Here is a 25,753-nt window from a genome sequence, read left to right as displayed (position 1 = left end):
GTAGATGGAATCTGTCAAGAAAATTATCCATTTCATTTAGATTTTCAAATTTTGTGGAATATAGCTTCTTGTAGTATGACCTAATAATTGTTTGGATTTCCTCAGTGTCTGTAGTTATGTCCCCATTTTCATTTCTGATTTTGCTGATTTGTATAGTTTCTCTCTGCTTTTTAGTTAGTTTGGCTAAGGGTTTGTCTATCTTGTTGATTTTCTCAAAGAACCAGCTTTTTGTTTCATTGATTCTTTGGATAGTTTTGTTTCTAATTGATTGATTTCAGCCCTGAGTTTGATTATTTCCAGCTGTCTGCTCCTCTTGGGTGTATCTGCTTCTTTTTTTTCTAGGGTTTTCAGTTGGGCCATTAAGTTGTTTGTATGTGATGTTACAGATTTCTTCTTGCAGGCACTTAGTGCTATAAAATTTCCCCTGAGCACTGCTTTCAGTGTGTCCCATAAATTTGGGTATGTTGTGCCTTCATTTTCCTTGAATTCTAGGAAGTCTTTAATTTCTTTCTTTATTTCTTCCTTAACCCAGCTGTCATTGAGTAGTAAGTTGTTCAGTTTCCATGTGCGTGTCGGCTTTTTGTTGTTTCTGTTGTTGTTGATGTCCAGCTTTAGTCCATGGTTATCAGATAGTATACAAGAGATTATTTCAATCTTTTTGTATCTGTTGAGGCTTGCTTTGTGACCCACTATATGGTCTATTTTGGAGAAGGTTCCATGTGGTGCTGAAAAGAAGGTGTACTCTTTTGAGTTTGGGTGAAAAGATCTGTAGATTTCTATTAGGTCCATTTGATTTAGGGATTCTGTGAGTGCTTTTATTTCCCTATTTGGTGTCTGTCTAGTTGATCTGTCCTTTGATGAGAGTGGGGTGTTGAAGTCTCCCACTATTAAGGTATTAGGATCAATATATGATTTAAGCTTTAATAATGTTTCATTTACGAATGTAGGTGCTCTTGTATTTGGGGCATAGATATTCAAGATTGTGATGTCCTCTTGGTGGATTTTTCCTTTGATAAGAATATAGTGGCCCTACTCTCTGGTTTGGCCCTGCTTCTTTGATGTGCTCTGCCAGCTCCGTGCTGTGGTCACTGCCAGGTTATGAGGTCTTGCTGCAGCTGGAGATTTCAAGGAGGTCACATCAGTAGGGATCGGGTAACCAGGCTCTCTGTTCTCTGGTTTGGCCCTGGTTAGTCTTAAACTGGAGGACTGATGTGCCCCGCCAGCTCAGTGCTGCTCCGCAGCCAGGTTAGAAAGTCCTGCTGTAACTGGAGACTGGGTTGCTAGTCCAGATGCTTTCTGGAAAGTCCTGGGGTCTCTTCACTGTGCTCTCCAAGCTTGGGAGGCCCAGCGCCTGGTGTGCCTAGCTAGTGTGGCATTTCTGCCTGGTTTGGGTGAGTATATAGCATATTCTCTGTCACTGTGGGATTGGGCGGGCAGTACCGTCAGTGATCGCAATCCTGGGGAGCTAGTATGGTGTCTAGCCGACTTGGGCCCTGGGAGGATGGTGCAGCCGCCGTGCGGATCTGGGACTCCAGGACACGTACTGCTGGCCTTTGCCGCTAAAGGGCTTGGAGCTCCACCTCAGTGGCTGCAGACCCCAGGCAGTTAGGTCTGCTCTGAGAAAGATGAGTCCGCTGTGCCTCTGTGCCAAGGAGGAAGGAGGTCTGGGGGAGGGGAGTGCCGGCAGATCAAAGGATCGTTTCTCTCCTTCCCCAAACAAGTCTCCCGGTGGGTGACCAAAGTATTCACCTCCTGCGATGTTCCCTGTTGTTTAGAAAGCCTCACTGTTGTTTTCCTGGGTTAGAGGTCCTTCCACTCACCAACTCAGAAGTTTAGCTCGTCCACAGCTCAGAAACTGTGTGTGCTAGTCTCCATCTTGGCTCCACCCCTCGCCTCTAATTTTTTAAAAATCTGTGTTTGGGCAGAGAATTCATAGGTATAGACGGCTCAGTGTGTGTGTGTGTGTGTGTGTGTGTGTGTGTGTGTGTGTGTGTACATTCCTGTTCAGGGTGGGGAGGTAGCCTCTTATATTACATATTAAAGCATGTGGTAAGTTCACAATCATTAAAAACATGTGATGTTGGTACTTCAGTAGATATATAACAACAATAGCAAGAAAGTACATAAATAACTTTGGAATTGTAGTTTATCTTTAAAAATAGAAGTTATGATAAGTAGTAAAACAATAGATTTAATAAGTAGTTTTGTGGAATGGTTAGCCCTCTAGAAAAAAACAAAAATAGTTATATTACTTTAAGACCATGAAACTATTAAATAAAATATATGGAAAATTTGGTCTGAAAATGGAATAGTAGTATTTACATACGTCCTACATTTTTTTTGTTAATCATGTACATAAGTAAAACCATGTGATCTTGAAAGGGAAGGTTAAGGTTGTGTTCTAGAAAAAATTATATCCTAATTGAAACTTAGGTTGTGGCATTGTGAAACTTTGGATGTGGGACACAGCTATGCCATCTCTGAATTATAACCCAGAGAAGCTGTGAAGTAATATTCCACAACAGGTAGTTGTGGAAATTTGTTAGAGAGTAATAAAAAGCAAATGCATGTTACATTAATTACTTTTTTCATTGCCGAGATAAAAATGCCTTAAGATCAACTTTAAAGATACTATTATTGTTATTATTATTATTATTATTATTAGTTGGAAATTAAATGGTGTTGGGCTGTATAATGTTTTTTATTTGCTCTATAATTATTATTGTAGTGTTATTTAACCCAGTATCACAATCACTAAGACACAGACAACTGTTAGATTTTATAATTGCCTTATTTACCTTGTGCTGGGCAGATATTCCACCTATTCTGTCTTTAAAACCTCAACCATCCACCTCCCAGCCTCCATCCAATGCCGTCTGCCTTAACCATTCCTATTTGGCCTATCTCCCATCCATAATTCTTGCTTATCCCTCATCTGGGTTGCTTTCTCCTTTCATGCCATTCTCAGAGTCCTTCCTCATAATCCATGTGGTTCCTTCTCCATGCTGACTGCCTGTGGCATCCTCTTTCCTCCTCTCTTCCATCTGTCTGTCTGTCTGCTTCCCATGATTCTCCTGTTCCCAAAGCCCAGGAACCTTAGCCACACCTACCTCCTTTTGCCTTGCCCAGGTACAGGCCATTTTTATTAACCAATCAGGAGTAATGTCTTAGAAAGGTGATAAAATGCCTGAAGATCGGGATAGGGCAGTAATCAGATCTTGAGGGCCTTCCTGTGCCTTAGCACCAAAATATAATCATCAGACAACCCCCCCCCCAAAAAAATTCCCCTATTTTGTTTAAACAAAAAGGCCATTTTTATATAGAAAAAAAATATTTATGAAACAATTGTAAAAACCAATGGGTAAGGCATATACATGTACATATATATATATAAATATATATAAATGTCTATTCTAAATGTACTTGGCAATCTTGAAAAAATATCTATCCTATCTATGAACATCTAAGGTTTTGTTCCTAAGTTATTTTTATTATAGTTTTTATATTAACCTATCTACACCTGAAAAATCTTTTAAATTCCTAAGTAACTAAGCTAATTGTAAAGCTATGACTCTCCGGTCTTCAACCTCATCAAAGACTTGAGAAGGAATAAAACTAATTACTTGAGTAAATAAGAGTGCATCTAGAAACTTCCGAAAAATAAAAATTAATGGAGACAGTTTGCTGCCTGAACAGCCACCCAAAAGTCTCTATAATATCATCTTCAGCTTTCTGGCTCAGTATCTTGAATAGACATATTAGTGAAGGAGGAATTATTTTGGACTTGCCTACCCTGTCTTGGCAGAGTTTGGCAGTTGACTTGGCCTGCACTTAAACTTGCCCATTTTAGGTAGAATTCTTTCTGTCATACAGCAAGGACATTTTCTTTTCCCGAGTGGCTGGTTTACCACATTTGAAGCCATTTTCATATTGAGGTTTTTTTTTCTTTTTCTTTTTCTTTTTTTTTTACTATTAATTACACTTTACTCATTTTGTATTCCCCCATAAGCTCCTTCCTCCTCCCCTCCTGACCCCAACCTCCCTCCCTCTTCCTTATGCATGCCCCTCCCCAAGTCCACTGATAGGGGAGATCCTCTTCTCCTTCCTTCTGATCTTAGTTTATTTTGATGCTTATCATCTTCTTTGAAGTTGGCCAGGAAATATGTCTCATTGTCCAAGAATTCTTAAAGCAATAAAGAATTTTTATTTCTCTTTATATAATCTATCTATAGAATCATATCTATCTGTTAAACTTAGGGTGTGTATTCCTTTGATAAATTACACTAGTATCTGACATGACCATGAGTTGATTAGCTAACAATTAACTTATATTATTTAATTATCCTAAACAGCTTGTGATAGCAGTTTAAAAGTATTGGAAGTAAAGCTTGTATTTATGAGTTATATGGGCATAATATCTCATACCAGAGTAAGAATATATATATCTATATATAAATTTGAATTCTATACCATTGCATCAAAATAGACTTATTATTGCATCAATATACAAAATCCTATACCAGTGAGTTAAAAATAACCTTATTTGGGAAAAACAAATAAAGCCTTAAGTTGAAAAGTAGATTCAATAATCAACCTTTTGTCTATAGTCCTATAAGATTTCCCTATAATTATTTACTACTATTATTAATTTTTATTGAGAGAGGGTTTCCCTGTGTAGTCTTGTCTGTCCTGGACTCACTTGGTAGACCACGCTGGCCTGAAATTCACAGATATCTGCCAGCCTCTGCCTCACTGACTGCTGAGATTAAAGGCATGCACCTCCATACTTGGCTTATTTTTTTATTTTTAACTTTTTATATTTTTAAATTATCATTTATTAAAATTTATTCAATTTGTATCCTTTATATTTTTAAATTATCATTTATCAAAATTTATTCAATTTTGTATCCCGGCTGTGGCCCCCACCCTCGTCTCTTCCCCATCCCACCCTCCCTCCCTTTTCTCCCTAAACCCCTCCCCTAGTCCACTGATAAGGGATCTCATCCCCTTCTAATTGACCCGGCCTATCAGGTCTCATCAGGACTGGTTGCATTGTCTTCCTCTGTGGCCTCCTCCTCAGGGGGAGGTCAAAGAGCCAGCCACTGAGTTCATGTCAGAGACAGCTCTCCTGTTCTCTTTACTAGGGAACCCACTTGGACACTGAGCTTCCATAGGCTACATCTGTGCAGCGGTTCTAGGTTGGAATATCAGTCTCAAAAAAAGACCCTTGTGCCTGTGTTTTTTGTTTCTGTTACTCTCTTTTTGTACTCTTTACCACTGATTTATGCCCCCAATTCCTGAGAGAGTGCAATCTATCATGGTGTCCTGATTAGTTTTCTGTCAACTAAAAACAAGCTAGAATGCTCTGGAAAGAGGAATCTTATTAGAAAAAAAAATGACTCCATCAGTTTTCCAGTGGGCAAGTTTGTTGAGAAAATCTTCTTGATTAATAATTGATGTGGAAAGGTGCAGCTCATTGTTGGTAAGTCCAGTACTGGGCGTGTGGTACTGAATTTAAAGGAAAGCAGATTATGGTTTCCAATTCTGTTTTTTTTTTTTTTTTTTTTTTTTTTTTTTGTGGGATTTCTGTGTGTGCAAACCTGTGTGTCTCTGTGTCTGTATGTGTATTCTGTGCTCTTTTTTGGCTCTTTTTCTTTTACTTATTTGTTTGTTTTATCCTATTCTGTTTGTCTTATTTACTTTGTCATATTTATTTTTATTTTTTTTTAGATGGCTGTGTGTTTTTAATGGGCAAGAGAGAGGAAAGGTGTGGTTTTGGATGGGTGGGTAGGTGGAAAGGCTCTGGGAGGAGTTGGGGAAGGAGGACCATAAGAATATATTTTATGAAAAAAAATCCATTTTCAATAACATTAATTATTTTAATTAGCAGCAGCAGCACCAGCACCAGTAGCACCAGCAGGAGCTGGAGCAGGAGCAGCAACAACAAAACAGAATGAGTAAGTCATAAGCAACCATCAAGTGCATATATTCCTTCATGGCCTCTGCTTCAGTTTTTGCTTCCAGCTTTGTACCTTGCCTTCCCCCAGTGATGGAGTGTGACCCCAAAGTTGTAAGATTAAGCAAACCATTTCCTCTCTTAGGTGATTTTGGTCATTGTGTTCTATCATAGCAATAGAAATCTGACTAAGACACATGATAAGAAAGTATAAATGTAAGATGGGCTCCGTCCTTGGTAGTGGTGGCATAAGACCACTTGATCTTTGTGTCAGTGGCCAGGAAGTAAAGGGACCTGGCTGGGACTGAGCCTAAGCTACAACCCACATGCTTTTCTGCTCTTCGCCTGTGTCCCTACCACACCAACTTTGTAAGCTAGGCACACAACTAAAGAGTTCTAACATCTCCCCCACAGAGTTCCACTAGCAAAAGAAAAAGTACAGGCCACAGAGGAGGTGTTTGCAGCCAGTCCTGAAGATACCTGATAAACCAGGGTCAGATGGAAGGGGAGGAGGTCCTCTGCTATCAGTGGACTTGGAAAGGGGCAGGGAAGAGATGAGGTGAGATTGAGAGGGGATGAGGGAGCTGGCTACAGCTGGGATACAAAGTTAATAAACTGTAACTAATATTAAAAAACATAAAAAAATTATAAAAAAAGAAAAAGTATAAAGTGTACAAACACTTAAGCCTCGGGGGGGGAATTCTTATCTGAATAATGATATTCTTTCCCTACCTCCCATACCTTCATAGTCATCTCATGATTCAGATGTATTTAATTCAACTTCAAATGCCCCATAGTTCTAACAGTGCCCATATCTTTAGCAATTATAACCAGTCTGTCCACAGTTACCTTTTTATTTATTTTACCATATATCCTACTTTAACTGTATTCACAATCCTTAATAATTACTGGTGTGGGTCTTTGTTTCCTTTGATGATTTTTTTTCATAATATTTAATTTTAAACCCTTTTGTTTGTAGTTATCTATGTTTTTATATTTAAAGTACATTTGTTAGCACTCCCATAACTAAGGGGAAAATGTAGAAGGTGGTGTGGAGAGACTGTAAGAGGCAGAGGATTAGGGAGTTTGCTATGAGATTGTGTCTACCACGACATCAAGACCTACACCAATACTGTCCCAGCAGTATGAGTAGCAGAACGTGGGCTGAAGAAGGAGGACACCATGGAACATGCCAAACTGCATGGAGGAAAGATCACAAGGCTTCCACCCTACACAAAGAACTATAGAGAACCGAATAAAGTGGGGAGCTGAAGAGGTGGCCCTCTCCAGGCAAGAGCACACCAACTGATTGTCCACTGTCAAATAGTCAGCACTGAAAACACATACAAGTAAATGGACCAAACATGTTATATTTAGGAATCTACATAGATATACAAATGTGTATGCACAGGCAGTAGCAATTAATGGAAAAAAGAAACCCTATATTAGAAGAACAGTATGGAAGGGGTATATGGAAGGGTCTGGATGGAGGAGAGGGAAGGAAAAATAGAATGACAAAAATAAACAAAAAAGAAAGAAGAAAAGGAAAGAAGGAAGAAAGGAAGAGAAAAAAGGAAGGAAGGAAGGAAGGAAGGAAGGAAGGAAGGAAGGAAGGAAGGAAGGAAAGGGCCCACATCACGTGTGTAGATGAGACTTGGTAAATCAGTTTTCTTTTACTACCAACCTTGAAGGTGTGCATACAGTATCCCATTAAAGAGTAACTAAAACAAAATAAAAAGCAGACATACATATTTAAAATAAGCAAATAAAATGTGTGTGTTATAGCCAGACTATAGCTAAGTATTGGGCTTTTTTTTTTTTTACTTAATACTTCTGCCTTTTAATCAACTTTTTATGATATTTAATTTTAGCATAAATGCTGATACAGTAGTATGTCAGCTTGTCAAATTTCCCGTTGATTTTTCATTTGCTCTGTGTGCCATTATTTTCCATTTGGGGAATCAATTTCACCTCCATGAAATACTTTTTCACCCTAGCTTCTATGCTAGTTATTTTCTCATTATCGTGACAGAATACTTACAAAAGCAACTTAAGGAGGGAAGGCTTTCCTTTGGCTCACCGCTTGAGAGCGTGTGTAATCCATCCTGGCAGGGAATGCATGGCATGCAGTGTGTGTCGTGCGGTATACTCAGCCATGGTGCAGAGAGTGGTGACAGCTCGTACTCCGCCTGCTTCCTGCTTTCCCCACTCTTACCCCGTGGATTCGGTATGGATGTGAACACATAGATGGCCTCATGCTCCTGTTGACATAGCCTTGAGTCCGTCGGGGTCCGTCGTGTCACTGTATCTTCTCTGCCATAAGCCAACATAAATCATTCTTCCCTTAAGTTGTCTCTTGTCATGTATTGGTGGCAACGATGAGGGAAGAGCTGTGCATGTAGTATGTCCTTTAATCTACAAATTATGTGGCAAACCCACTGGATAGTTTAACTAGATATTATGTGTATTTTATTTTATTTTTCAACAGTTTTCAAAAGTCCTTAAAGTTGAGTAAGATTCCTGAGACAACAGTGTAAGATTTCAAGTATTTTGGCATGAGAACTGCATAATCTTCTGTGGACATAGTTCATAATAGTAACTGACTTATTCTGCAGAAGGCTCAATATTTCTCTTATTTGTGAGGGTTTCTTTTAATTATGAACAAGGCATTATTGGCCAAATCCTTTAATAATATTGTAGCAAATTTATTCTGAAATGATATTGGAGTTATACTAAACTTATCTTTATATGAACTTAGCACCAGTTATCAGTCTTCAAAGAAAGAATGTGAGGCTGACTGAAAAATAAAAGTTTAATTACTTGATTTGTATCAGCTCTCAAAATACTGAAGAACTCAATCATGTTTACATATATATATATATATATATATATATATATATATATATATATATCATATACAGAGGCAAGGCAAGTGAAAACACAGCTTCCTTGAAGCAGAATCAGTCATAAAGAAGTGCCTGTGTTCTTTTTATATTCTGGATATTAGCTCTCTGTCAGATACAGGTTTGGTGAAGATCCTTTCCTAGTCTGTAAGCTGTCATTTTGTTCTAACAACAGTATCCTTTGGTTTACAGAAGCTTTTCAGTTTCATGAGGTCCCATTTATTAATCATTGATCTTAGGGCCTGTGCTGTTGGTGTTCTGTTGAGGAAGTTGTCTCCTATGCCATTTATTAATCATTGATCTTAGGGCCTGTGCTGTTGGTGTTCTGTTGAGGAAGTTGTCTCCTATGCCAGTGAGTTCAAGGCTCTTCCCCACTTTTTGGTCTAAGAGATTTAGTGTGTCTGGTTTTATATTTAGGTCTTTGATCCACTTGGACTTTAGTTTTGTGCAGGGTGATAAATATGTATCTATTTTCATTTTTTTGCATGTAGACATCCAGTTGGACCAGCACCATTTGTTGAAGATGCTATCTTTTCTCCATTGTATGGTTTTGGCATCTTTGATAGACATCAGAAGAGGGAGAAAACAGGAAACAGGTCAGGAGCCTATCACAGAGGGCTCTGCCCATCAAGGTATCGAAGCAGATGCTGACTCATAGCCAAACTTTGGGCAGAGTGCAGGGAATCTTATGAAAGATGTGGAGAGTACAGGAGCTCCATAAGGAGAGCAACAGAACCAAAAATTCTGGGCACAGAGGTCTTTTCTGAGAATGATACTCCAAGCAAGAACCATGTGTAGAGATAACCTAGAAACGCTGCACAGATGTAGCCCATGGAAGCTCAGTTTCCATGTGGGTTCCCTAGTAAGGGAACAGGGGCTGTCTCTGACATGAACTCAGTGGCTGGCTCTTTGATCACCTCCCCCTGTGCAGGGAACAGCCTTACTAGGCCACAGAGGAAGACAATGCAGCCAGTCCTGATGAGACCTGATAGGCTAGGGTCAAATGAATGGGGAGGAGGAACTCCCCTATCAGTGGACTGGGGAAGAGGCATGGGGGGAGAAGCAGGAGGACAGGATTGGGAGGAGATGAGGAAGGGGGCTACAGCTGGGATACAAAGTGGATAAATTGTAATAAATTAAAAAATAAAAATAAATGCTGGGGGAAAAAAGAAAACAAAAGTAGTGCCTGTGTGCTCTGAAAAAAAAAAAAAACAAACCAGCAAGTGTCTGGAGAGGTGGTTCTTTCAAGTAGTGTAAGCTCTCACAGTGGAAGTGCTGTGGATTTCAAGAGTCAGCTACTGCACTCACTGAAGAAGGCCTTGACGCTTCTCCCTTCTTATTTAAGCAATGTGTTTTAGGTATGTTCTTACTGTGGGTTGCACCTGCCTTTCTCGCTATTGTAAATTTCTTGGGTGTGATCCAAAGAACGGGATACCTCTGAACTCACTGAAACTATTAAACTGATCGATAATGAGGCTTCTTACATCAGCCTTGTGCTTATATTCCTTTATAGAACACATTTTAAAATAATTTAGTGCCAGTAACAAGTCAGCATTCACATGGAAACTGTTCTGCATTTATCTACCTTGGTGCAGTCTATTATGAGACAGCGGTTATTTATGAGATGTGGTTAATTTCCATGTATTGGCTGGTATAGTGAGTTTTGTTTCTAAACTCATTATAAAGACATATAACAATTTGCTATAAAAAACACTCCTTTTTAAATGATGCCATCCTGTATACAACTTCTTTTTGCTATTTATGCTGACGTGTTTCTTAGAACTATTTAAGACTTCAAAGATATAGGTGGGCATCTCTTTTCCTTTAGATTTGGTCCCTAAGTTAAATTTATAATCATTTCGTCCTTTTGATTTGTGGAATTATTAATTTTAAGTTGGTTAAAGACAAATAGTTCATTATGATTAACAATTCTTAAAAAAAACCCACAACATTATTTAGAGAATTCTTCCATTTTCCAGGCATAAATCTCGCTTGACAGTGACACCAAGTTTTTGCAGCACATGAAAGTTGCAAAAATTCTCTTTAATATGTATTAAAGTGAGCAGATGGCTCCCACACTGAAATGTAATCTCTGATATCTCCCCTTAACCTTTGCTTGTTCACTGAAGTGATTATTCATGTAAAAGACTGTTTTCACTTACAGATACCACAGCCATTACTCAAGCTAATGACAGCGGATCCTAAGGACTTAGGGTTGGATAAACCTGATAAATCCACTGACTTTTGTGAATGGACACTTTTATCACTCTCATCAGCAAATCAGTCACATCCACAGGGCCACGGAAGTTACTTTTTTTCCTGCAAGGATGCTGAAAATGGATGGCATGGAGTCCTCTTGGAGGACATTGGCTATAAGAGAATCTCACACACTCTGCCATTTTCCAAGCATGCCATTTTCCAAGCATCAACGTGATGGCTGAGCACTGTAACGCAGGAAGTTCAGCCGATTTTTCCTGTTGTGCTAACGGGATATCTCTGAATGCCTCTGCTTTGACTACGTTAATGTGTTAAGACTCCCATCCTTGAGTGTTAAAGGACCAGAGATTTCAGTGCCGAAGGAAGGTCCTCCGTGACAATATAAGTGAGCCTCTTGAAGTTTCTGCTGATAATTATGCCTGGAAAATTCCCTCTGGGAAATACAATGGGTTGCAACAGATCTGTGTGTTCCGGTTGTGGTCCTATGGTCCTCTGTGTTTTGAACTTAAGATGAATTAGACCTTCATCTTCTATTGAAAAGCCAGACCTTCAGCCTCCTTTCCAGTAGGATTGTCTAAGAGGCATTGGCAACCTTTTCAGTTCTCCTGTCAATCGAGGCAGGGCATGCTGGAGTAAGATACGTCCCTGCTGAGTAACCTTTACATGGGACCTGACATTTTAAGTGTCTGTTGTTCGACTCACGGGGTCCGTGACTCTTTTCAGAGCAGTGATGGAATTAGTTTGAAGAAAATGTATCTTAGACCTGGATGGTAAGATATGCTGAGAATAGAAGGCCAAAGGGCAGCTAGTACACACAGGGAGCCTTGCTTTTTACATGCTGTGATCTATTCCCTGGGAGCGATAAACCTGAGACAAACCCGGCTTTGGCTACTTCACCTGGAGCATGCTCAGTCTCATCTCCAAAAGGTGTGATGCTCTATCGTCTATTTCATTTCTAAAGCACAAGTATCTTTCTTGATATTTCATGGGTTTCAAATACTTAATACTTTCCTTATCCACATTAAAGAGTAAACTTAGGCCCTCAGACTTATAACAGGAGTCATCTTTTTTTTATTTTAACTTTTATTAATTACACTTTATTCATTTTGTATCCCAGGAGTCATCTTATGAACAAACCTTGATTGATTTTCTTAATCTCTTTGCTGGTGTATCACTCAACTTATAAGATGGTTCAGCCACAGTGAGTCATACATACACAGAGCTTACAGTTGAAATTGTGGCATATAAGCCAGGGTTAAAATCACTGGAATCTGATGCTCATTTCCACATTTTCTTCAGATTCGCTTTACCTCCATGCCTTGGCTTTGTTTGTAATTTAGTACACTTAATTTTTTATTTCTGGTCCCTTGGTCAACTATGTGCTTCATATGACCTAGTGATTTTTATTGTTTCCTTGATCATTTTCTCTAAGGTAAATGGCTACCATTTCTAGTACATTAATATATGTCCCATCTTCTCCCTCTAAAGCATGATATTATCTAATATAGACATTGAATTTCCAGAGGCTGGAACCTGAGACTTTACTTCATCTTCTTAGGTGCAAGTCCAACGGTATTATCTCTTGACATCTAGGATGGGTTCTGACTGTCAACATATAGCACTGACTGAAGAAAGGGAGACAATTGCAGCATGCATTTATTTTGTAGAAAGTACTTAGCCTAAAAATTATTCAATAAAAATCACTGGCTGAGAACTATGCTGTAATGGTATGGTAATGGCCAGTGGCTGACATTGTATTGCACAGTGTTCTGCATAGTTTTCATTTAGAAAAATATTGACATGTGTTTGATGGTGTCAAAAACACACGTAACAACAGTATCTGGCCATATTAAGAATGTGAATAATCCCAATATCTTCCAGTGAGAATGATCAAAGACAAATATCTTAAAACAACTTAGTTCTTATGGGAACCATCACAAAGCAATCTAGGCCTATATATTTTCTCAGTACACCATTTTCTTTTACACTTTCAGGCTTGATCCTATGCTCCTTTCCTTTGTCTGGGAGTTTCTTTCTCAACACAGTGTCTGTATTTCCATTTTAAAACATCAGGCTGAAACATCCTCATTCTGAGAAGTGTTTTTTTTTTTTGGCTGCATTCCACCCTTGGCATTGGCCATATTTGTTGCTATGTTTCTGTAGCCTTGAAGACTAATTTTGGTTTCACTGATGATCCCAGGGTTTAGACTTCAGAGAAGTTGTAGTGTGATTATTAGTAACATACATCTATTTCTAAATTGTCTTTCAATCGTCAAAAAGGCTCTTGAATCCCAATAACCACTGAAATGCAAGTACCCCTTCAAGAGCTTAACTTGATCAAAACATTGTCAATTCATGTTTCAGATCCAGTCTCAATATTATGTTACATTTTATTTTCTGGAATGTCCAGAAGTCTTCTGATAGACAAATGAGATGTTTTAATTTTCCCATGGCGTGGAAGGCAGGTAAAAGAGTACATTTGGGAAGAATTCTGAATTTTTGAAAATTATAGCCATGGCCTTAAGTAGACTTTGCTAGGCATCTGGCTTTAGAATCATCTTAAACTTGAGTTGAACTATGAAGGCAGAATGGAGACTAAAAGCTCTCCATGATTTTTAAAAATGTTATAATTGAGCTTAGAACTGCTCTGTATTACGGCGGTATGCTTTTAGTATAATATTCTACATGTTGTCAAGCAACAAAAAAAGTAGTTGTTATTTTAGGTAATACCCATAGCTGGGACTGCCAAAACATCAGCTTGATTCTGCCAGAAGATAGTCGCTGTCAATGGGGTTTCACTGGATGATGTCATCATGGTAGTGTTTTTTTGTGTTGCAGGTGAATGGGGAAAGTCATGGCTGTCTATGAAAAATGATAACCAGAATCACAAATAGATGGCTTTTAAGGGTTTTATTAGATTTTTATTTATTTACTGTGCAGGGGAACATGTGGAAGTCATAGAACAACTTGTGGTTTGAGTTCTTTCCTTTCTTCACGTGAGCCTGGGGACTGAGCTCAGATTGTCAGGGTTGGCATTAAGTACCTTTACCTGCTGAGGCATTTTGCTGACCCCACAAAAAGATGCTCATAAGAGTAGAAAAAAACAACAACAAAAAAACAGAAAAGAAACTGTATTTGATCACTCAGGCTTTCTTCAAAGCTTTCTAAATTGTATTTCGTATAATTTGGGCCTTGTTCTACAATGGAAGAGGGTATAATTAAAGCTCAGAAATATTGAGCAGTTACTTCAAGGTCACACAGCTAGTAAGAACTATTAGGTTCTAAAGTTTGTGATTATAATATCTTTCAGTAAAAAAAAATAACAGAAAGAGGGGCTGGGAATAATCTCAGTTGATGGAGTTCAAGTCTAGCATGCACAAAGCTCTGGGTTCCAGCTACAGCACCACATAAACAAGCCATGCACTTGGGAGGTCGATGCACTGATGTAGCTGGATCAAAAATTCAGTGCCATCCTTGTTTACATAGGCATATCATAGTGAGTTCAAGGCCAGCCTAAAGCAACACGAGGGCTCATTAAAAAGAAATTAAATAGATTTTAATACCTTACTTTTTTATAGTGACTCACTTTCCGGTAATCTCGAAGGCACAACGTGTATTTACAAGTGATCATTATGAACAATAAGTTTAAACACAAGAGCTTATAATAGAGAAATATCAACAAAACATTGCTAGGGCCGTTGTAAAGAATGTTCGTGCTCAGGCTCACCTTTTAAATATAAGATACACTGACTGCTTCCCAAGTGGCTAAGCTGCTGATATGAGTCTCAGGGGACTCCCAAAGCTTCTGAGTGAGACTTCTGTAGAGCATGGTGTTGCCACATGAGGATACATTTCGTTGGGCCCTACATCCTAAGAGTGCCGTCATTTGTCTGGGAAAAGCATGGCTCTGAATGTTGAATTTCAAGAGAGAAATTTCATAGTTTAGGGAATTAGTAGACTTGGTTTTGAACATTCAAGTTTACTAGGCTTGAAAAAGTGATGGCAACTTTTAAAAAATATTTGGTGGAATTTAACCTTTAACAGAATGATGTGGCAACTCTAAATTATCTAAAATTTCCGATACAGACTTACACGAAAATACCGATTTTCATCTTAATCTTTAAAAATGTTATTGTAGTAGATTAAACAGTGCTCCACAAAGCGAGCACATTTGACATCATCCATTCTGCCTTAGAATAACATAATTGCTACAGAGTTTTGACATTTAGCAAGGGGTCTGCAGATGCAGCTGCCTCAAGGACAATTTTTCTTCCAAAGAAAACTGATAACATAAAAAGATTATAACTTTTCTAAATGTGGCTTACATATTTAAGGGCAAACCCACTTTTATGCCCCCCCCGAAGCATATCTTGCTTTTCAAAATCTTATATTATGCATTTCTATAAAAACTTAGTCTTTGTTTGCATTCTGTGCAGTGCCATTAAAAGTGAAGGTATTATTCATGTTGTCTAGAATACAGAATGTATCTCTGCTGAGCCCTTCTTATAGGGCCAAGTGGTTTAAAAAATAATTTGTAGGAATAGGGTCATTTGTTTTTCTTTACAGTTTTATGAGGTACGAACTGTTGTTTTGATTTTATAACTGAAGAAACAGAGGTCCAGGGGTAGAATAATGTGTCCTATCATGCAGCTGGTCTGTGAGGAACTGGGTTTTTTAACCCTGTGGTCTCTCTGAGTGGGCCACTTCCTGTGGCGAGTTCATAGCTCCCTGTTTCCTTCCTCTACTTTAGGATATGGTGTTGAGTTGATGAATATATGCAGTGACAGGTTCCTCTAAATGCCATCACTTGTCCTGCCAAATGCCAGGCGCACTCACATGCAGTTGTTTGGGATTGATTAGGAGGAAAAGGGAAGACACAAGGAAAAGAAGGTTGGTTCATACAATGCCAGATCAAAAGCAGTAAGTATGCTTTGGCTAAGAGAGCAAACTTCTGGTTTAGGCATAGCACAAAGAACAAAAATAAGAACATGCCTCCTTTGAGGAGACAAAAAGTGTAAAAGGAAATTTATTTTAAAAATTTGAGATTATTCTGTTCATGGAATGGCACTAAAACAGATTCCATGATTAAGCTTTTAGTGTCTTGAAGTGATATTGCCTCTGTGTTATTTCTACTGTTTGACTAGTTCCTCTTGTATTGGACAAAGGAAGGAGGACTAATCCTCAGACATGCTAAGCTTAGGTGTCCCTGCCTTTTTTTTTTTTTTAAGGTGAGACGAAAATGCCCAGTTATGAAATATCTGCATTACATGATTGGTTAACTTCCATGTCATTATATAAAAGTCCACAAGTAAAAATGATATCACATTAATCCCTGTCATGTCAGCCAGAGTTGGTGTAACAATGGGCTGCCTATTACCTAGAACTAATAAGGGAGAGTGGAATAACTCAGAGGCTAGGAACATCAGGAAGCTGCTCATCCTGGAGTATTCAAAGGACAGTGAGCTGTCTGGAGGACTAAAGTTAAGGCAGGCAATGCTAAGGCAGAGCTGTTTCCTTAGAAGGTTGAGTTATGGAGATGTAACAACTCCAAATGATGTCTTCATGACAGAGACACGGTTGGGTGGCGGGAAGGTAGGGCATTTGCTTTTTCCCTTCCTTTCTCTTCAGGACAACCCAAATCCAGTGCGAAGGGCGCATGATGATGCACTTCTAAGAATGACTTGGAACTGACTTGAGAGAAACAAAGCTGTGTGCACTCTGATCGGTTAGTAGAGATTAAGCATATCTTTAACACAGGAAATAACATATCTGTTTGTAAGACGAAACTTCACAGTTATCCAGTCTGATCCAGAAAGGCATGATGACAACATGACAGTCATAAACGTTTTCTGTAGCAGCATCTTATGTTCTCATTCCTCTAGGAGTATGTGGTATTTCATGTACAGGAGATGTAGTCTACTTCTTCAAGACTTGATAAGTCGCATATTTGCCTCTGTTGATACTGAAGGGCAGAACACAGATATCTAGAGCCCTTCACTCTTATAATTTACGACTTTATGGACTATTAGGTCCGAATTTCCTTGATTCTGAATGAGATCTTATGTAAGTTCTCCTCTGCCCACATTGGACTTCATGGACCCCCACATCACAGGAGTGACATTTCTGTCATTGCTGAACAAATCCTCATTGTAGAGAGGTAATAACCATTTTCTGTCAGTACCCAAAAACAGTTGTATTCATGACACCTATTAATTTTAGAATGCTTCCTTTCTTCTCCTGTGATACATGTACACCAAAAGTAAACAGGAGGAGAAAGAGAAATATTGTAATAATCACCCAGCCTGAGCTCTAATGCTACTACTATTACAGCACAGTCTTGTGCTGTGTAACAATGTTTCTGTCAACAAGAGGTCACATGTACAATAGTGATCTTGTAATGCTGTGACAGAGCTGAAATGTTCGCATTGTCTAGTGTTGGCTTAGCTGTCATAACATCCAGTGTGATGCATTTGTTTCATGTGTGTGGTTATATTCTCCCCTCCCAATTGTATAAAAGTTAATAGATACTATTAAGAATAGTGAATTATACTTGGTACTTATAAGAAATATGTAGCAGAAAGACACACAAGGTGTATATTCACTCATAAGTGGATATTAGACATATAATATAGGATAAACCTAATAAAATCTGTACACCTAAAGAAACTAATCAAGAAGGAGGACTCTGGCTAAGATGCTCAATCCTCATTCAGAAAGGCAAAGAGGCTTGACATCAGAAGAAGGAGAAAACATGGAACAAGTCAGGAACCTGCCACAGAGGGCCTCTGAAAGCCTCTATCCTGGAAGGTATCAAAACGGATGCTGAGACTTATAGCCAAACTTTGGGCAGAGTGCAGGGAATCTTATGAAAGAAGTGGGAAATAGTAAGATCTGGAGAGAACAGGAGCTCCACAAGGAGAGCAACAGAACCGAAAATTCTGGGCACAGGGATCTTTTCTGAGACTGATACTCCAACAAAGGACCGCTCATTGAGATAACCTAGAACCCCTGCACAGATGTAGCCCATGGCAGTTCAGTCTCCAGGTGGGTTCCACAGTAATGGGAACAGGGACTGTCTCTGACATGAACTGATTGGCCTGCTCTTTGATCACCTCCGACTGAGGGGGGAGCAGCCTTACCAGGCCACAGAGGAAGACAATGCAGCCACTCCTGATGAGATCTGATAGACTAGGATCAGAAGGAAGGAAAGGAAGACCTCCCCTATCAGTAGACTTGGGGAGGAGCATGCATGGAGAAAGGGAAGGGAGGGTGGGATTTAGAGGGGAGGAGGGAGGGAGGTACAGGGGGGATACAAAGTGAATAAAGTGAAATTAATAAAAATTAAAATAAAAAATCTTGTACATACACAAAAAAAGAAATATGTTACTTTACTTCAAAACTGAAATAATCAAATCACCAGGGTTTGGGCTTTAAAACAGATGTGAATTCCTAGAGAGCTTTTAAGGTACCATGAGCATGTGTTTAACAAAGGAACTCTTCACTAAGCGATTCACAAGTATTGGATCTCGCCATGCAGAAGAGTAAAACTCCTCCTTTTTATCAGCTACAAAGAACAACTAAAAGTAGATCAAAGATTCATGGAGGACATGAAACTATAGGAAGAAAAGAGGAAAAACATCTCAGGATGTTGGCAAGGGCAAGGATTTTTGGCATAGACCACAAAAAGTAGAGGAAACAGAGCAAAAGTAGACAAATGGGATTTCATCAAAGTAAAAGGCTCTTGTGCAACAAAACAAATAATTGAAAGAGTGAAGAGACATCATACTGAACGGGATATAGGCTCAGTAAGCTAAAGAACTGAAAAGGGGCTGACACCTAGAAAAGAAAAAAATTATGGAAACATATTAGCAAGGAAGTGTGTGACCTGCTTTATAAATGGGGAATAAGTCTAAACAATAAGTCTCAAAAATGACCAGTAGGAATATTAAAGTACAAATTAAATATTGCACAAACATACCACTTCCCTATAGAAGAAATTATGATTATCAAAGCAATGAAAATAATATAGATTAGCAAGGATTTGAAGAAGCCCTGCAAACTGTTGGTGTGAATTTAGAACAGCATAGTCATTGTAGAAAACAGCATGGAAGTTTCATGAAAAAATATGTTACTTGTTTACATATCTGATATACTACATTATTTGACATTATTTTAGACTATGGCCTGTAACTGTCATTTGTTTCTTTATGGGTTCTTGTTTCTTCCACCCTTTTCCTTCTCTTTCTGTTTTTCACCCTGTTAACTCCCTAACTCTAGATTAGAGAGAAAAAAGGTTGGAAAGAAAAGGAAAGAGTCTTTCAGATGCGCTCAGTAGACTCCTGTCATACATTCAATGCACATCCCATCTGTCTTTCTAAACGAGGATTGATCATCTTACCCCATGTCCGCTCAATTGATTATCTTTTTTAGGTGTATAGATTTCATTATGTTTATCATATCTTATAGGTCTATATAAGTGAGTATATCCCATGTTTGTCTTTCTCCTTCTGGGATATTTCACTCAGAATGATCTTTTCTAGATCCCACCATTTGCCTGCAAATTTCATGATTTCCTCCTTTTTGATTGCTGAGTAGTATTCCATTGTATAAAAATACCACAATTTCTGTACCCATTCCACCGTTGATGGACATCTGGGTTGTTTCCAGGTTCTGGCTATTACAAATAGAGCTGCTATAAACATGGTTGAGCAAGTGTCCTTTTTGTGTACTTGAACAAACTTTGGGTATATACCTAGCAGTGGTATAGCTGGGTCTGGAGGAAGCACTATTCCTATTTGTCTTAGAAAGCGCCAGATAGCTTTCCAATGTTAATCCTGCCAATCCATGAGCAGTGTTTTCAAAGCAAAGACTCATGACCAAACCTTTGGCAGAGTACAGGGAATCATAAGAAAGAAGGGGAGTTAGTCTGATGGGGAAAGGATAGGAGCTCCACAAGGACCAAATATATCTGGGCACAGGGTCTTTTCTGAGACTGACATTCAACCAAGGACCATGTATGGATATAACCTAGAACCTCCACTCAGATGTAGCCTGTGGTAGCTCAGTAACCAATTGGTTTCCCAAAGTGAGGGGAACAGGGACTATTTCTAACAGGAACTCAATGACTGGCTCTTTGGTCTCCCCACCCCCGAAGGGAGGAGCAGTCCTGTTAGGCCACAGAGGAGGGCTTTGCAGCCAGTCCTGAAGATACCTGATAAAACAGGATCAGATGAATGGGGAGGAGGTCCCCCCCCATCAGTGGACTTGGAAAGGGGCATGGTGGAGATGAGGGAGGGAGGGAGGGAGGGACTGGGAGGGAATGAGGGATCGGGACACGGCTGGGATACAGAGTTAATAAAATGTAACTGATAAAAAAAAATAAAATAAATAAAAAAAAAAAAAAGAAAAGGAAAGAGAACCCAGAATAAAGTCAGGGATTGGAAAGGGTTTTCATTGGACTTTTTCCTGCTGATTAGGGGCATTGAGTTCCTTGGAGCACTTTGATCACAGTCAGGATATCTAGTATCTTCTTTTTTTTTTCTCCTTTGTGCAGGACTACTTAACAAACCGTGACTAACAACAACCAACAATTAACCAACCACCCCCCTGAATGATCACCAACCATCAACTGTCAGAGCTTTCACGATTATATTCCCTCTGAAAGGTTCCCAGAATTCCAAACATCACACACACAGAAATTATCTGCTGCTGGCAAAACACACCTCTGCTGTAGCACAAGGCAAATCATAGTCAGCTGTTTTGACATAGCCCCATATTCCCACACTTGGGATTAAAATGAAAAACACGATCTTATAATGTTTCATTATTTCTCAAAGAAACAAAAATTTCAAAATTGTCACTACAATACTAATTCTTATAAAAAATTTGCTTTAGAACAGTGAACTGCATTACATAAGAAGTTTCACATGTTTTAGTTGCCATACCCCTTCACTGAATCAAGATACCATGTCAAGTGATTGAGCCAGGATGCCTAAGTTTGTGTAAGGACACACCATAATATTTATACATGACAAGTCACTCAGTGACTCTTAGAAAACATCTTTGCCATTGAGTGATGGCTGACTGTATTGATGTATCCTATCAACAGACATGTGTAATTTCTATGCACTAATTTGTTATAATACCCTAATATTTTAATGTCTTATTTGAATTTCATGTTCCCAATTGTTTATGTAGATATATTTTTCCCAGCCATCTATAAAATAGTTATAAATATCTGCTTAGATGTTGGTCATCTCGACAAAAATTGCTGCGTTAATGCAATAGATAAGGGTAAGGAAACAGAGTGTGATGGAATTCTTCAAGAAAAGCATGGATGCAGGTAAAAGGTTATTTACCACGTCAGTAGTGGTACACCCAATATACTCTTTATTCTATCAAGTTCTCCTTTGCCAAACTATAAATTGTCTTCTACAAAGTTACGTGGGAAGCCTTCCTTTCCCCTTTGCAAATTCAGGTTGACTGGTAAATCAACACGAAGACTAGGTTAAATATATAGTAAATTTGTCGTAGAAGGTATCTGTGAGAGAAAATAGGGAGAGCGCTGGCTGAGACTGAGAGAGCTGCTAGACATCGATGCAGGTCAAATCTCAAATAAAAAAAGGAGGGGGAGCAGAAGCAGGGATACCAGGGAGGGGGAGCAGAAGCAGGGATACCAGGGATGGGATACCTACCAGCAGAAGGTATGTATACCATGGAGTCTTGATCAAAATCGTCCTTTGGACAAGAGTACTCCTCCTATAAGCTCCCCGCTCAAATCACCACTTGCTAGGAGCAATGAATGGTCTTCGTACGAACATAGTCATGGGTAGAGCAAAGCAGCTGCTGCCTCATTCAATTGCACCCCCTGTTCTCAGAATGAGAGGCTCATGTTCATCACTGCTGCACTCCCACACAAGCTTCCCTCTACTCTAAGAGCCTTCTAGCCATTCTATGAACCCTGCAGTGTATACATCCATGTCATAGCATATTCCTCTCTGGCTGGGTCCACATATGGGCATAATGCATAATACAGCATAACTGAGAAGTTATCAAATTATGTTCTCCACTGGATTATGAATCAATAAGGGAAATACTTAAATTCCTGATCCACAGGAACCATGTGATATTTTTACTCTTTTAAGTTGTTAAATTTTTGTGTTATATTTTTATAAAGTAGTAGATAATACAGAGAAGGACAATAAGTGTTAACTTATTAACCTGGTACTGTGTATAGGTTTTCTTTTCTGTAAAGAAATGACTGAATTAGCTCTGTGTGTCTCTACCGCATGTGTGAGTTGCTATGATGGAAGTTAAAAGGAAAGAAATCACATGAAAGAGTTCAAAGATACCATAAGAAGAGAATAGATTTCATAAAACATTGATTCTAGCTCTTCAGTGACAATTCCAGGAAAGTTGTTAAGAAAGTTGAGCCTAAAATTATATGCAAGAACTTTGTGAAAGGTGGCTCAGAACTTGTCAACTGAGGGGCATCTGGGCTGTTTCCAGCTTCTGGCTATTACAAATAAGGCTGCTACAAACATGGTTGAGCAAATGTCCTTATTGTGTACTTGAGACCCTTTTGGGGTTATACCTAGGAGTGGTATGGCTGGATCTTGAGGAAGCGCTATTCCTAGTTGTCTGAGAGAGCACCAGATTGCTTTCCAGAGTGCTTGTACAAGTTTACATTCCCACCAGCAGTGGAGGGTTCCCCTTTCTCCACAACCTCTCCAGCATGTGTTGTCACTTGAGTTTTTGATCTTAGCCATTCTGATGGGTGTAAGGTGAAATCTTAGGGTTGTTTTGATTTGCATTTCCCCGATGGCTAATGAGGTTGAGCATTTCTTTAAGTGTTTCTCTGCCATTTGATATTCCTCCATTGAGAATTCTCTCTTTAGCTCTGTACTCCATTTTTTAATTGGATCACTTGATTTTTTTTTGCTGTTTAACTTCTTTATATATACTGGATATTAGTCCTCTGTCAGATATAGGGTTGGTGAAGATCCTTTCCCCGTCTGCAGGCAGATGCCCCTCAGTGGAGGAATGGATGCACAAATTGTGGTATATCTACACAATGGAATATTACTCAGCAATAAAAAACAAGGAAATCATGAAATTTACAGGTAAATGGTGGGATCTGGAAAAGATCATCCTGAGTGAGCTATCCCAGAAGCAGAAAGATGCACATGGTATATACTCACTCATATAGACTCACTCATATAGGATAAGCCTACTAAAATCTGTACACCTAAAGAAACTAATCAAGAGGGAGGACTCTTGCTAAAACGCTCAATTCCTATCCAGAAAGGCAAAGAGGATGGACATCACAAGAAGGAGAAAAGAGGGAACAAGGCAGCAGCCTGACACAGAGGACCTTTGAAAGGCTCTGCCCTTCAGACTATCAATGCAGATGCTGAGAGTTATGGGCAACCTATGGGCAGAGTGCAGGGAATCTTAGGAAAAAAGTGGGAAACAGTAAGATCTGAAGAGGACAGGAACTCCACAAGGAGAGCAACAGAACCAAATAATCTGAGCACAGGGCTCTTTCCTGAGACTGATACTCCAACCAAGGACTATACATGGAGATAACCTAAGACCCCTGCACAGATGTAGCCCATGGCAGTTCAGTATCCAAGTGGGTTCCAGTGTAATAGGAACAGGAACTGTCTCTGACATGAACTGATTGGCCTGCTCTTTAATTACCTTCCCCCTGAGGGGGAAGCAGCATTACCAGGCCACAAGAAGAAAATGCAGCCACTCCTGAGGAGACTTAATTGACTAGGGTCAGAAGAAAGGAAAAGAAGACCTCCCCTATCAGTGGACTTGGGGAGGGGCATGCATGCAGAGGGTGGAGGAAGAGAGGGATTGGGACAGGAGGAGGGGGAGAACCACAGGGGGGATGCAAAGTGAATAAAATGTAATTAATAAAGAATTAAAAACAAACAAACAAACAAAAAAACTTGTCAACAGTAGTATGGAGCAGTTCAAGAACAAACCACAAGAGGGCAAAGGACCGAAAGACAAATAACAAGGCATATAAACTCAACAAGAAGAGAAAATTCCAGCCAGCCAGTTGAAAGAGATAATCAGCAGCCAAGAAATCCAAATGGGATGATTTCCCAAAGAGAAAGACAGCTGAAGCCGAGCGGGAAGTGATAAGACCAACTATGGCATCTTGGTTTGAGTAAACAGACTTGGGAGAAAAGATTATGACAAAGACGAGTGAAGTGCACGATTGATTAGCAGAGGTCATGTCAAACAGAAATTAAAACTATGCCTTTGCTCATGACTCAACAGGCGTGATCCAGTCCTTCATTCAAGTGTGGTAACAAAGAGCAAAGGATGCAGGCTTTTGAAGAACTGTCAGATTGGCTGAATTAAGTAAAAGCAAAGATTCTAGGAATATTGTTAAAAAATGTAAAAGTAAACTACAGCTTGCAGAGATAATCAGACATTTCAGAGGCCATGTGAAGATGCTGACGCCCTGGAGACACTGGTCATTGTGGAGTATGTGTACTATGATAAAGGCAGTTTTGGATCAGAGGAACATGCTGACAGAGTAGCTCTCTGGGAACACATTTCAGCTCTACCAGGGAGCAGATCACCCAGCTCTGGACAAGGTGCTAGAGGTACAGCCAGAAAATTACAGTTCATTATGGATAAAATAAAGCAGACTGACTTCAGTGGCCCCCAAATTAAGCATCCACTGATTCATAAAGTATTCTTGGGCATTTTTTTTCCATGCATCCGCAGAACTCCAATCAGAATTAATTGAAGTCATCCAGGAAGCAGTGGTATACCTGGCACCACACATGATAGTGTGCGTGTTGCCATCCATTGCTTGTGGTATGTACACCCAAGTGGCTGTGAAAAACCTGAAGAAATACTTTGAAAAAGTGACTGATGACAAACACAGAAAGGTAGTCCTATCCTACTCAGTCCAGAGACCCTTCCCACACGGTAAAAGAAACCACCGAAATTCTGCAGAAAGGTTATAATGAGGCAGAGAGTAAGAAACACACTGCACTCCACCACTTGAGCGCTTGGAATCCATCTCTCCAGCTTTGCTAAGCTACCTGCACGAACATGCTCAGGAGGCAGTGGTGAGTCTGCCTGTGTGCTGGTGTCTGAGACCCTGGCATGGGCGTCGTCACCAGCGCTGCAGTCGGAGAGCTACAACATGGTAGCTAGGATGGAGAGATTCATGTTGCTGAGAATCCTGTGTGACATCTACTTCTCAAATGGTTATTAAAGTGAGGTAAAAAGATGGCAAAATGGAAGAGAAGTTTGCTCTACAAAAAATACCCGTAGAGCATGCTGGCATGAAAATCCTGAAGTCGTGGGCCTGCATCGGTCAAGGTGTCATTGTTCTCTACAGCCTTCTTCACAGTTGTGTCCAGGGTGTTGTAAACAAAGTCTAAGCTGTATTGAAAAGCTCGTCTCTTACATGGGAAAAAGCAAACTAACAAACAAAGGCACCACAGTAGAGTTGAAACTCCGCTTTGAAAGTTGAGTGCACAGGTGTGAACAGGTTAAAGGAGCTGGAACCCATTCCCTAGTTAGGAACAGCGGGATCCACCACACTCATAATTTGGAAGCTCTATACACGTACTTCTTCTTTGTAAAAGGACCAATTTCCATATCATTATTTCCCAAACTGGAAAAATAGGAATGAGAC

General features: G+C 39.5%; 1 pseudogene; it reads left to right on the top strand.

Annotated features, from left to right (window-relative positions):
- Window positions 1–24,049: 24,049 nt before the first annotated feature.
- On the top strand, window positions 24,050–25,496 carry LOC110541749 (pumilio homolog 3-like; annotated as a pseudogene).
- Window positions 25,497–25,753: the final 257 nt, after the last annotated feature.

Source organism: Meriones unguiculatus, chromosome 7 (assembly GCF_030254825.1).
Source record: "Meriones unguiculatus strain TT.TT164.6M chromosome 7, Bangor_MerUng_6.1, whole genome shotgun sequence".
NCBI classification, from domain to species: Eukaryota; Metazoa; Chordata; class Mammalia; order Rodentia; family Muridae; genus Meriones; species Meriones unguiculatus.
Note: the sequence above shows the minus strand (reverse complement) of the source record. Positions and strands in the feature narration are given on the sequence as shown.